Below are 10,883 nucleotides of genomic sequence, written 5' to 3'. Positions count from 1 at the left end.
GATTAAAACAATGGTGTGTTTCTTACCCGTTGAACCAACTTTCTCACCTGTTATTGGGCATGGTTCAAGTGGCTTTTTCTTTAGAAGGGATTGGTCTTTTGCAGAAATAACTCCGGGGCAATCCTTATGCAGGCACTTTCCTTTCTCAGCCAAGTGAGCATAGCAGAATGCATGGTATGCATGTGAACAAGGCAATAGAACAACATGGCTTGAGCGATTGTGATCATGAATTTTTACACCACAAGCATTACACACATCAATGAGAACAACACTATGTCCAGGAGCTAAAACTCGTGCAGGCAAGACTATGGTTTCAGGTAGCATTGGTTGACTAATCATGTCTGTCACAAATGTGACACAGAGACCAAAGGTTTCCTCACGCTCCAAGCATTTGGATAATTCTTCCTATAGGCAAGACACCTCTATTATCAGACAATGTCAAACAGGTATAAAATTGGTATGAATGCTTGAAGATTGGTATAATAATGTTATCATACCGGTATGATTACATCCTGCCGGTATGATGTTATCCCACCGGTATGATGTTATTATACTAGATAGTATAACATTATACCGGTAGGATAACATCCGGTAACATCATACCGGTAGGATAACATTATACCGGAAGGATAATATCAAACCGGTTGGATTTTATCATAACATTAGGGTGTAATCATACCAGTCGGATGTAACCATACCGGTAGGATATAATCATACTGGTAGGATATAACCTTACCGGTAAGAAGTAATCATATTGGTAGGTTGTAATCATACCGGTAGGATATAATCCTACCGGTGTGATAACATCTTACCGATATTGTCATCTACCCTTAACGAATTGATGTTATTGTCATACTATTCTGTTTTTTTATTATTCGGTTTTGTGGTACCACATTCTACCGATGCCGGTATGATAGAGCCATAATACCGGTATTGTAAAACTTATAATACCATTTTCACTATTAGAGTTTCAGTACAATATGGTTATTATAATCATACCGTTACTTTAGTGTTAAACTACTGTTTTGTTTTGTTACTATATCGGTATTATTTTGTTGTTATACCTGTATTATGTTGCTTTCATACCGTTATTGTGATCATTGATAAAACTTATAGTAACATGTTCACCAATAGAATACCAATACCGATATTGCAACCGTTACTTTGTAGGTATGTTACCATTATTTATAGTAATCAATCTACTTTATAGGTATTATTGTGTACTCATTCCACAATAGTATATAGACTATAGTATATTGTACATCCAAACCAGTACTTTGCAAGTATTATACTACAATCAGATGGAGTTAAAAGCATACATGTGCCTGCTGTAGGGTGGCTTTTTCTTGGTCAAATTTTTCTTGGAGGCTGTCAAGCAAGCCTGTTGGTACATTGGCATTGTCAGGGAAGTGAATTCGGATGGTGTCGAGGGCACCCTCACAACAGTGCACATCAGCAACAGATTTGACCACAGAATCCTTAGCCTTCTGACACTCGGCTGATACATTGTCATGAGATTTTCTAACCTCAACAAGTAGTTCTTGCAAGGAAGTGGATACTTCAACACTAAACGCAGACTGAGTAGTTGCAAAAAGCATCTATGGGCACATCTGTATCTGTCACCTTCCTAACATCTTTCCCCTCAAGACTTAACCCATATTCCCTGTGAAAATCCTCCTTTGTCGTGAAGAATGCCTTTAATGGCACCTCCACATCCTTGGGGTGAACAAAGTGGCTGTTTTTGGGAGGAGGATGTAAGTTCTATCTCTGAAAAGAATAAATCCATATTCATTACTCAATATATCCACACTTCAATACTCTACTACACATACAGGTCCGATGTACACAACACAGAGAGACACAGAGAGAGGTGACATACCTTCGTGGGAGAATGTCGAATCTTTGTGCAGGAGACCTGTCGGGCTGCATTCCTGCGGCTCTTTCTTAGGTTGCTATCCATAGAGAAGGATAAGAAGCGTGCACAGGGGGCTGTAGAGTGAGCTGAAAAAGGTGCATAAGGAGAAAGGCACAGAGGTATGGAGAAGTACAGTCATGCAAACATTCGATTGAACATTCGTCTGACGTGGGCTCCACACAGGTTTTTGAATCCTCCACACGATTGTTAAATTCAAACAATTTTGTATCCTCCACACGATTATTTAATTCAAACAATTCTTGTCCATAACACCACTTTCATAACCCCTAGATTTTAAGACTCCAAAAGCAACTTTCAACCGGTTAAAACCGGGCCACCTATTCATGCATCCACCCTACTATCCAAGTCAAGGGTATCAATAAGAAAAAAACTGTGGTTTTTGGAATCTGGCACAATTCTGTCATTTATGACAACGGGGTTGTAGCTCAAGACTTTTTGGTCACTCTTGATGGAACTATGGAAGGCAATATAAATCTAGGATGCACGTGGATGATAGCGACCACATGCACTATTGATCGAGGGACTGGGAGTGTCACAAGGCAGAAACCAACTCTTAGTCCTTCCATTCAAGCCATAGTACCTAGGATATTACCTCATGAGGAAATAAAACCCAAAACATTGGATGTCCAGGAGGTTGAACCATATGTCCCTATAGTCCAACTCTATAGAGCTTCAACTTCTATAGTTAAAACAAAAAATAAGACACACAAGACCCATCACAATATAACTCAGAAAACATACAAATGTGTCCCTAAATCTTCTTTAGCGACAATTTTTTATGCTAAAAAATAGAAGCCTTGTAAGAAACGCTCCACTCTCTCCAAAAAATGTAAGAAAATGCTGTGTTGGATTCCTAAACGACTATTGGAAGCCCAAGGCTACTATGAAGGGTATGATCAAATCTGGATGCCAAAACCTAAATTATGTTCTTACCTATCACCTATGGACCCATGTGAGTCAAATCCTGTAACGATAAAGCCAATCAAAGATCATGGGAAAAGAAAGATCACAAAATACTATACACTTCATTCGAAACTAGTTTGGGTATCCAAGCGAGAAGGACTTGTTTCGCTTGGCTCAATTATAGAAAAGACAAATGAAGCTTTCTTGCTCTTCATGTAGTTTGTTGGAATTAGGGTTGCAGAGAAACGCACACAGCTTGGAGAAGATGAAGGAAGCTCAAGGCACACAATAGAGAGTGTGTTACTTAGTGTGCAATGGAAAGATAGATAGCCCTAGAGTGATGGGCATATATACAATTCACGGGGGGAAAAACCTCCTAAAGAGGGGAAAAATGCCTCGGTGGTCCTCTTGTGTTCACACACATCACTACCACATGTATATGGTAACAAATCCCCCCTCGAGTGATGTGGTGAACGAGAGCTGCCACATGAGTAAAGGGAAGTGCCATGCCCTAAGGACATGATCAGTCCACAAAGGGGAGTAAGCCCAAATCTTTGCGAAAAGCTCCTAGCTTCTCACGAGACAATTCCTTTGTGAAAAGATCTGCAAGGTTGTCCTGTGTTGGCACATAAGCCAAGTTGATCTCTCCTGCTGAGAGCCTCTCCCTGACATAGTGGTAATGCACCTCAATGTCCTTTGTACGAGCATAAAAAATTGGGTTCCTAGCAACTTTCAATGCGCTCTGACTGTCAGTGTAGATAGTGTTGGCAGTGTCCTGTCCAACACCCAAATCAGCCACCATAAGGCACCTGAGCCATACACACTCAACTGTAGCTATGAAGACTACCCTATACTCAGCCTCACAACTTGAAGTGGCCACAGTAGGTTGCTTCTTGCTCAACCATGATATACAAGAACTGCCAAGCATGAAACAAAAACCACTTGTGGACACTCGCGTGTCAAAACAACCAGCCCAATCTGAGTCCGAAAAGCATGTAAGTCTGGCGGCAATGATCCCCCCTTGGGATAAATAAGACAAGATGTAAAGTGCCACTTAGGTAGCGGAAAATCCTCTTGACAGCCTGCCAATACTTAGACCCTGGGCTATGCATAAATCTGCTGACCTATGAGACTGCAAACTGAATATCTGGCCTCGTGTTGTATACATAAATGAGGCAACCAACAACAGTTTGGTAAAGAGTGACATCAGCAGGATTGCCAGCATCATGTAGACTCAACTTCAAACCTGTTTCCATGGGAGTGCTAATAGGTTTGCAATCCTCAAGTCCAAACTTACATAGCAATGTCTCTATGTAACTCTTCTGACACAAGGCAATACCACCATCACACTACTTAAACTGTATGCCCAAGTAATGATGCAACAGACCCAAATTTTTCATCTTGAAAGTAGCATTCAAATCAGCCTTAAATTCAGCAATATGTCTCTCATTTGGTCCAGTGATCAGAAAATCATCCACATAAAGAACTACAATGAGAAGTACATCACCCTCACGCTTTACATACAATGTGCTTTCTGTTGGACTGTTACGAAAGCCTCGTTTAACCAAATGAGTGTCAGCTTTCTCATACCAAGCACGAGGCGATTGCTTCAACCCATACTTAGTATTCTTACATCTGCACACTTTGTCCTCTTGTCCTTTTATGACAAAACCGCCAGGCTTCGTTCCATAAACTTCCTCAAATATGTCACCATTCCAGAAAGCAGTAACAATGTTTGATTGATGTACATCCCAACCAAAATGAGCTGCCAATGCGCATAGAAAATCCACGGTAGTCATACGACAAGTGGGAGCAAAAGTCTCTTCATAATCTATGCCTTTTTGCTGTGCATAACCCTTTGCAACAAGTCGAGCCTTATGGCGATCGATCTCAACATCCGGCTTGCATTTCAACTTGTAAACCCACTTTGTACGAATGGCCTTTTTGCCAGGAGGCAAATCACATAAAGTCCATGTGTCATTTTCTATAAGTGCATCATATTCTAATTGCATGGCAGCCATCCAATTTTCTAAATTCTATGCTTCATCAAAAGACAGAGGCTCCTCAACATCATGTAAGCTAGACACAGCCAAAGCATAACAATCTGATGCATAAGATGCATGGCGAGAGCCTGAACAAGTACGACTAGACAAAGGTGCATCCAATTTACTGTCACTCAAAGTGTGCACCAGCCATTTTGGCATACCTCTAGCCTGCTCATTTTCAGCCCTTTCCTCATCAAGTACATCATGTACATCTGCATCAGTAATAGGCTGATCTGTAACATTTTCAAAAACCCCCATAGGCTGTACATTTGCCTCATTGGAAATTACATTCGTATTTCTACCACTAAAAAGAGGCAACAAAGTGTCATAAATGTCCTGTGATCTTACATTACTGTCTCTAGTACATGATAGCAAGGGCTGAACAGAATCTTCCACAAACACTACATCCTGTGAAAGCAGAATACGTTTTGTTTGCGGAGATACAACCTGTAACCTTTTCTCTCAGCACTATAACCAACAAAAATACATATGACAGCCTTATCATCCAATTTTCTGTGCTATGTTTGTGGCACCAAAGCATATGCCAAACAGCCAAAAACACGCCTGTGCTCAATAGAAGGCTTTCTATCATGCCATGCTTCATATGGAGTAATAGACTGCAAAGCTTTCATAGCACACCTGTTAAGTACATAAGTGGCACACATGATGGCCTCAAGCCAAAAAGAATGCGGCAAATCTTGACTTTTGACCATACATCGTGCCTGGAGTAATCATCAATGAAAGTCACGAAGTAAGGTAATTGCCCAAGGACGAAGTTTGCATGGGCCCACAAACCTCACTATGCACAAGCTTCAACCTGCATGTGGCCCAAACTAAACCATTCTTTGGAAACTTAGAACGCTGCATCTTACCCAAAATACAGCCTTCACAAACATGTTTGAAAGGTGCTTCAAGAGGCGGCAAAGAAGCAACCATATCAGATCTCTGCAAACGCAGCAAACTGGTAAAATTCAGATGACCAAAACGTGCATGCCAAAGTTTTGCATCTGAAATAGCCCTTGAATCTACAACAGCATTTGTAAAATTTTGTCCACACTTGTCATACAAAGTGAGCTTATACAGCCCACAGCACAAAAGGCCAGATGCAACAATTTCATCACCAAAACTGAGATCATGAATTGTACATCTATCATCCACAAATTTGACTACAAGTCCAAGTCTAGCAAGTGCGGATATAGACAAGGGATTCTTCTTGATCCCAGGTACATAAAGTGCATCAACAAGTGTGAAGGAACTGCCATTTGCAGCAATAAGCACAATCTTTCCAACTCCCTGAACTAGATAAGAGGCATTGTTGGCACAAGTGACTGAATTCCCATGAGGGACAAACTCGAGAGAGGTGAACAATTCACGATGTGAGGTAATGTGCCTTGTAGCACCACTGTTGAAATACCACACATGTGAATCTGCAGCAACTGACAAGCATGCATCATGGACAACAGGATTGTAAGTGCACTCTGCGCTAAAATCCCATTCTGCATCAACATCAGCAACACAGTCTCCTTTCAGAGAAGACTCAACAATGGCTGCATTTGTAGTGAAACCAGCATTTGCAGTGGAACCACTCTCTTTCTTCTTAGCCTCTTTGGCCTTCAACTTAGGACACGACTTGATCAAGTGATCATTGGCTTTACAATAATGGCAACGCATCTTCTTTTTGCCCTTATCACCAAAATTTCTAGACGAAGTGCTGCCAACAGAAGCATTAGGAACAGAAGTTTTTCCACTCACAGCAGAACCATAAGAAGTGGTTGCATTGTTGTTAACACCCTTTCTTTGAGAAGAAATAAAAGCCTATTCAACTGCACGTTGTCTAGTCCTGTTTTTTTGGAAAAGTGACTCTTGCAACATCAATGTGCATAATGCATCAAACTTGACAACTTCTAGATTTCCTTGGTTGATAAGTCTCCAGGTACTAGCAAAAGTCTGGTAGGAATTTGGTAAGGCATCAAGAACAGTCTGCACAAGGGAACTGTCTAAAATGACTTCACCTGCAGAAATGAGCTGCTCATTGATATCCTTGACACTAGCAAGGAAAATGTCCATATCAACTTCCTCATGTATAATCTTCGACTCCAACTCTTTACGCAGCAAAGCAATTTTAGCCTCATTGCGGCTTTCATAAAGACCTGCTACAATATCCCAAGCCTGTTTTGCAGATTTTGCTGAACGGATGTGAGGAACAATGGTGCTCTTCACAGAAAACGCAATCAATGCATGAGACTGTGCATCCTTAACATCCCAACGAGATTGATCTGTCGTAGGCAAAACAACTCTAACAACAGCAATCCTTGCAGCAAGACCTGCAACATCCTCAACATGGCCTACATCCTCAGAACCAGGATGTACATCAATGTCCTATACAATGTTCTAGACTCCCTTTGACACAAGAACATGTTGCATCATATAAGCCCACATAGGGTAGTTGTCCCCATCCAACCTATCCTCAGCAGCAAACATCTCGAACACATGTGTGTTGTTGTTGTCAGCCATGCTAAATGCTGCACCTGATGTAAAAACTGCCCACAAATAGGAGAAACAGGGCGGGAACAACACGTGCTATATAGAAAAAACCATAGAAGACTATAAGACACCTGCTATACAAAAAACGGCACTGATAAAAATTTTGCACAAAATGACAAAATAGCCTATGCAGTACTGCCTGTAGTGGAAACGGAGGCCGAAATGAGCCCGAATCAGAAATCTGAGCAGACTAAGCTCTACTAGTTCTCCCAAAATATGTGTTGATCTGCGAACGCTTGCCAAAGCTCACTAAAATTGGAGAAAGTGAGCAGGCGTGTACTGGAGCAGCTGGCGACTAAGCCCAGGAGGACGCAACCTGCTATGATACCAATTGTTGGAATTAGGGTTGCAGAGAAACGCACACAGCTTGGAGAAGACGAAGGAAGCTCAAGGCACACAATAGAGAGTGTGTTACTTAGTGTGCAATGGAGAGATAGATAGCCCTAGAGTGATGGGCGTATATACAATGCACGGGGAAAAAAACCTCCTAAAGAGGTAAAAAATACCCCAGCGATCCTAGTGTGTTCACACACATCACTACCACATGTATATGGTAACATAGTTCATATATGTAAATACAAGCTTCGACACAACCTCCACCTATCATTGTAATATCCATACAAACAAGAAAAAAATTGCACCTCACATTGTAAGTTCACCGTCTACAACAACGTTGCAAATAAAATCATGAGAGAATACCTTACCACCCTTGCAACTAGATGAAACGCCTAGAGCAATCAAAAACTATTGGTCAAAGTCTTCACCCATAACAACTTGGAACAATTGGTTTCAAAGGGTAGCGACATTGTTCCAAAAGGTATGATCTACCCAAGGAAGGGGGGAGTGTTTACTGACATCCATCAGTCACTTGCTTCCCTCTTAACCTTCCCCTCTGACCTCTCAATCTCCCAATCTTAGGGAATGTATATATATAGCCCTATACTCAACAAAACAAAAATAAAAAAGTAAAAGAGCTTGGAGCCACCAAACAAAAATTTGGAAACCTATAAATTCATAATAACACATTATCCACAAAGACACGACCTTTTAGCATGACCCTTATAATATTTGCACACTAACATCTATCTATGTGTTCAAATATGGCTAGTACGTTGGAGTCATCCACTCCTACCTTGGGTGAGAGGTACCCTCACAATTGTTCACATAGTCTACCCGGTGCTTGCCTGTGAATGGGATTTGGTAGATATGCTAGCATGTGAGAAGAATTTCAAGGAATAAGAATGGCTCATATGTCTCTTGACCAGGACTGATCCATACTTAGTAGAGGACGTCTCTCTAATTGCACAAGCTTACCCTCTTGACCAAGATGGCTATAGATGTCTAGTGACGTTCTTAGTGAACATTTGTGCCTCTAATGATGAGAAAGAGTTATGTGATTACACCGATGGCACGTATGGTCTCACGAATGATGACTTTGTTTAGGGGTTTACTACCCGCCCATGTATTCAATATCATGTTCCCTTGACTCTCTAGGGGGTGCAAATAATTAGATTAGGGTTCTTGATGTGTTTTGATTGTGTTCAATAAAGGTTGGTGCATCTTCCCACTAATGTGCCTCCTAGAGGTATTCCTTGTCTTTTCTAGTGTGTTTCCTAGTGTATACAGGAACGCATTGCAACAATTGCAATTTTGAACTTCATGGAATCTTTGTCTCGTTCACTCTTCGAATCTCGGGGGGTTCACCGTTGAGTACCCCCCTATATAACATGTGTTCACTGGGCATTAAAAAAAACCCTCTTTTAACATGTATGAATGAATAAAATGACCCCTTATTTTAGAAAATTTTTCAAAATTGAATATAAAAACCCCTTATTTTAATATATCTCTATTAAATTGCCTATCTCCTTTCGAATTCAACTTATACATTAACATGATTACGTAGTGCACCCCTCGAGCTTTGAATCGACGTTGATCATAAACACGAACAAGTGTTTCTTGTCCATTATCATTGCCTCTTGTCTTTTTTAGCATCCATGTTTGTCTGCTTTAAGTGTGATTCATAGCACAATATTCAACACATCTGCTTAGCATTAAACATTAGATTCAATATAATTTTCAGTGATAGTTTCTTGTCTAGGTTTAAGAATCAAGCAATCTGACTAAGCTAGTTTGACCAAGTTAGACATTAGAGATCTTCTCTTAATACCATGGGGAATGCCTTCCCAATAATCAATGGCTAATTTAGATTCTTAATCAGATTTAGGCAGCATTGTGTAGAATATACTAGGGATTTCTAGTGGGCTTAGTCCGGCCTATTAACCTTTAGCTTAAGTATTATAAAGGGAGTTTACTATTGTGATGAGCCTGGAAGGGGTAACAATGTCATATGATCCCCCAAAGTTCAAAGTTGAAATACAATGAAACAACAAAAAAACAAAAGTACCAAAAATATAAAATCTCAAACTGAAAGAGAAATCCTAGCTTGATTTGGTACTTCACTCACATGTATTACCTATGGTACTAGAGCCCTAGAAGTTCCCACTGTGGGCGCTTTTTCTTGAAAGGAAAAAAGCTCAAGGCATATAAAATAAGCAGACATCAAAAATTGAATCAGTGTGAAAAAACTTTGGGGGGTCAAAGAAAAGGGAATAAGTCAAGCGATGATTTCACGAGAAATTCCTTTTATCGGTAGCTTAACTACAAGGTCTTCGAGGTATAGCCTCTATTCAACCCTTAGAAATGAAATACTTTCCTCTTGCCATTAAACATCTTAATTGACCGGAGAGAATTGAGAAGCTTGCCCATGGTATTAATAGTTGACCTCTAATGCCTTTCGATCGTTAAATTAGCAACCTCATACTTATTTAGTTTTTGACCTTTACAACTGCTTATGCATTTGATTATATTACAATTTAATATCTACTACTGACAAATTGTTTAATATTCTGTTGCCAATCAATTTATGTGCCTACAATTGCATACGCTTTTTAATTGTATATGAGAATGCAATTAATGTGTCAATTTTGGTTGGTTTTGCAGTGATTAAAGAAGGCTCAGGACATTCAACCTTAGCTGCTCTTCCACCTCGATGAACGAGCTTCATCTCAATAGCTTCCGAGGACGGAATCTACATTAGAAAGGGGGGCATGATAACCCTCACGGACACCCTATCACCTTCGACGGACACCTTATTATTTATATGATTGAGTCATGGATCGGTCTTGTCGATCCAATAGGTGTGTAGGTGATCGTCGATGAGATACACACCACTTATCGTATTTTTACAGTAGTTTTGCAATGATCTGCCACTGTGGGTGCCCATGTGTGAATGGGTCAAACTCTTATAAAAGGTCCATTTGACCTAAAAATCCTCATTGAGGGAGGTGCATGCTAAGAAGTGCTCTTGCTCTACCTCTATCTCCTTCTCCTTCGTGTGCTCACGGGTGTGTGTGTGTGTGTGTGTGTGTGTGTGTGTGTGTGTGTGTGTGTGTGTG

The sequence above is a fragment of the Adiantum capillus-veneris genome, chromosome 27 (assembly GCF_014529385.1).
Source record: "Adiantum capillus-veneris isolate H3 chromosome 27, ASM1452938v2, whole genome shotgun sequence".
In the NCBI taxonomy this organism is placed as follows: Eukaryota; Viridiplantae; Streptophyta; class Polypodiopsida; order Polypodiales; family Pteridaceae; genus Adiantum; species Adiantum capillus-veneris.
Note: the sequence above shows the minus strand (reverse complement) of the source record.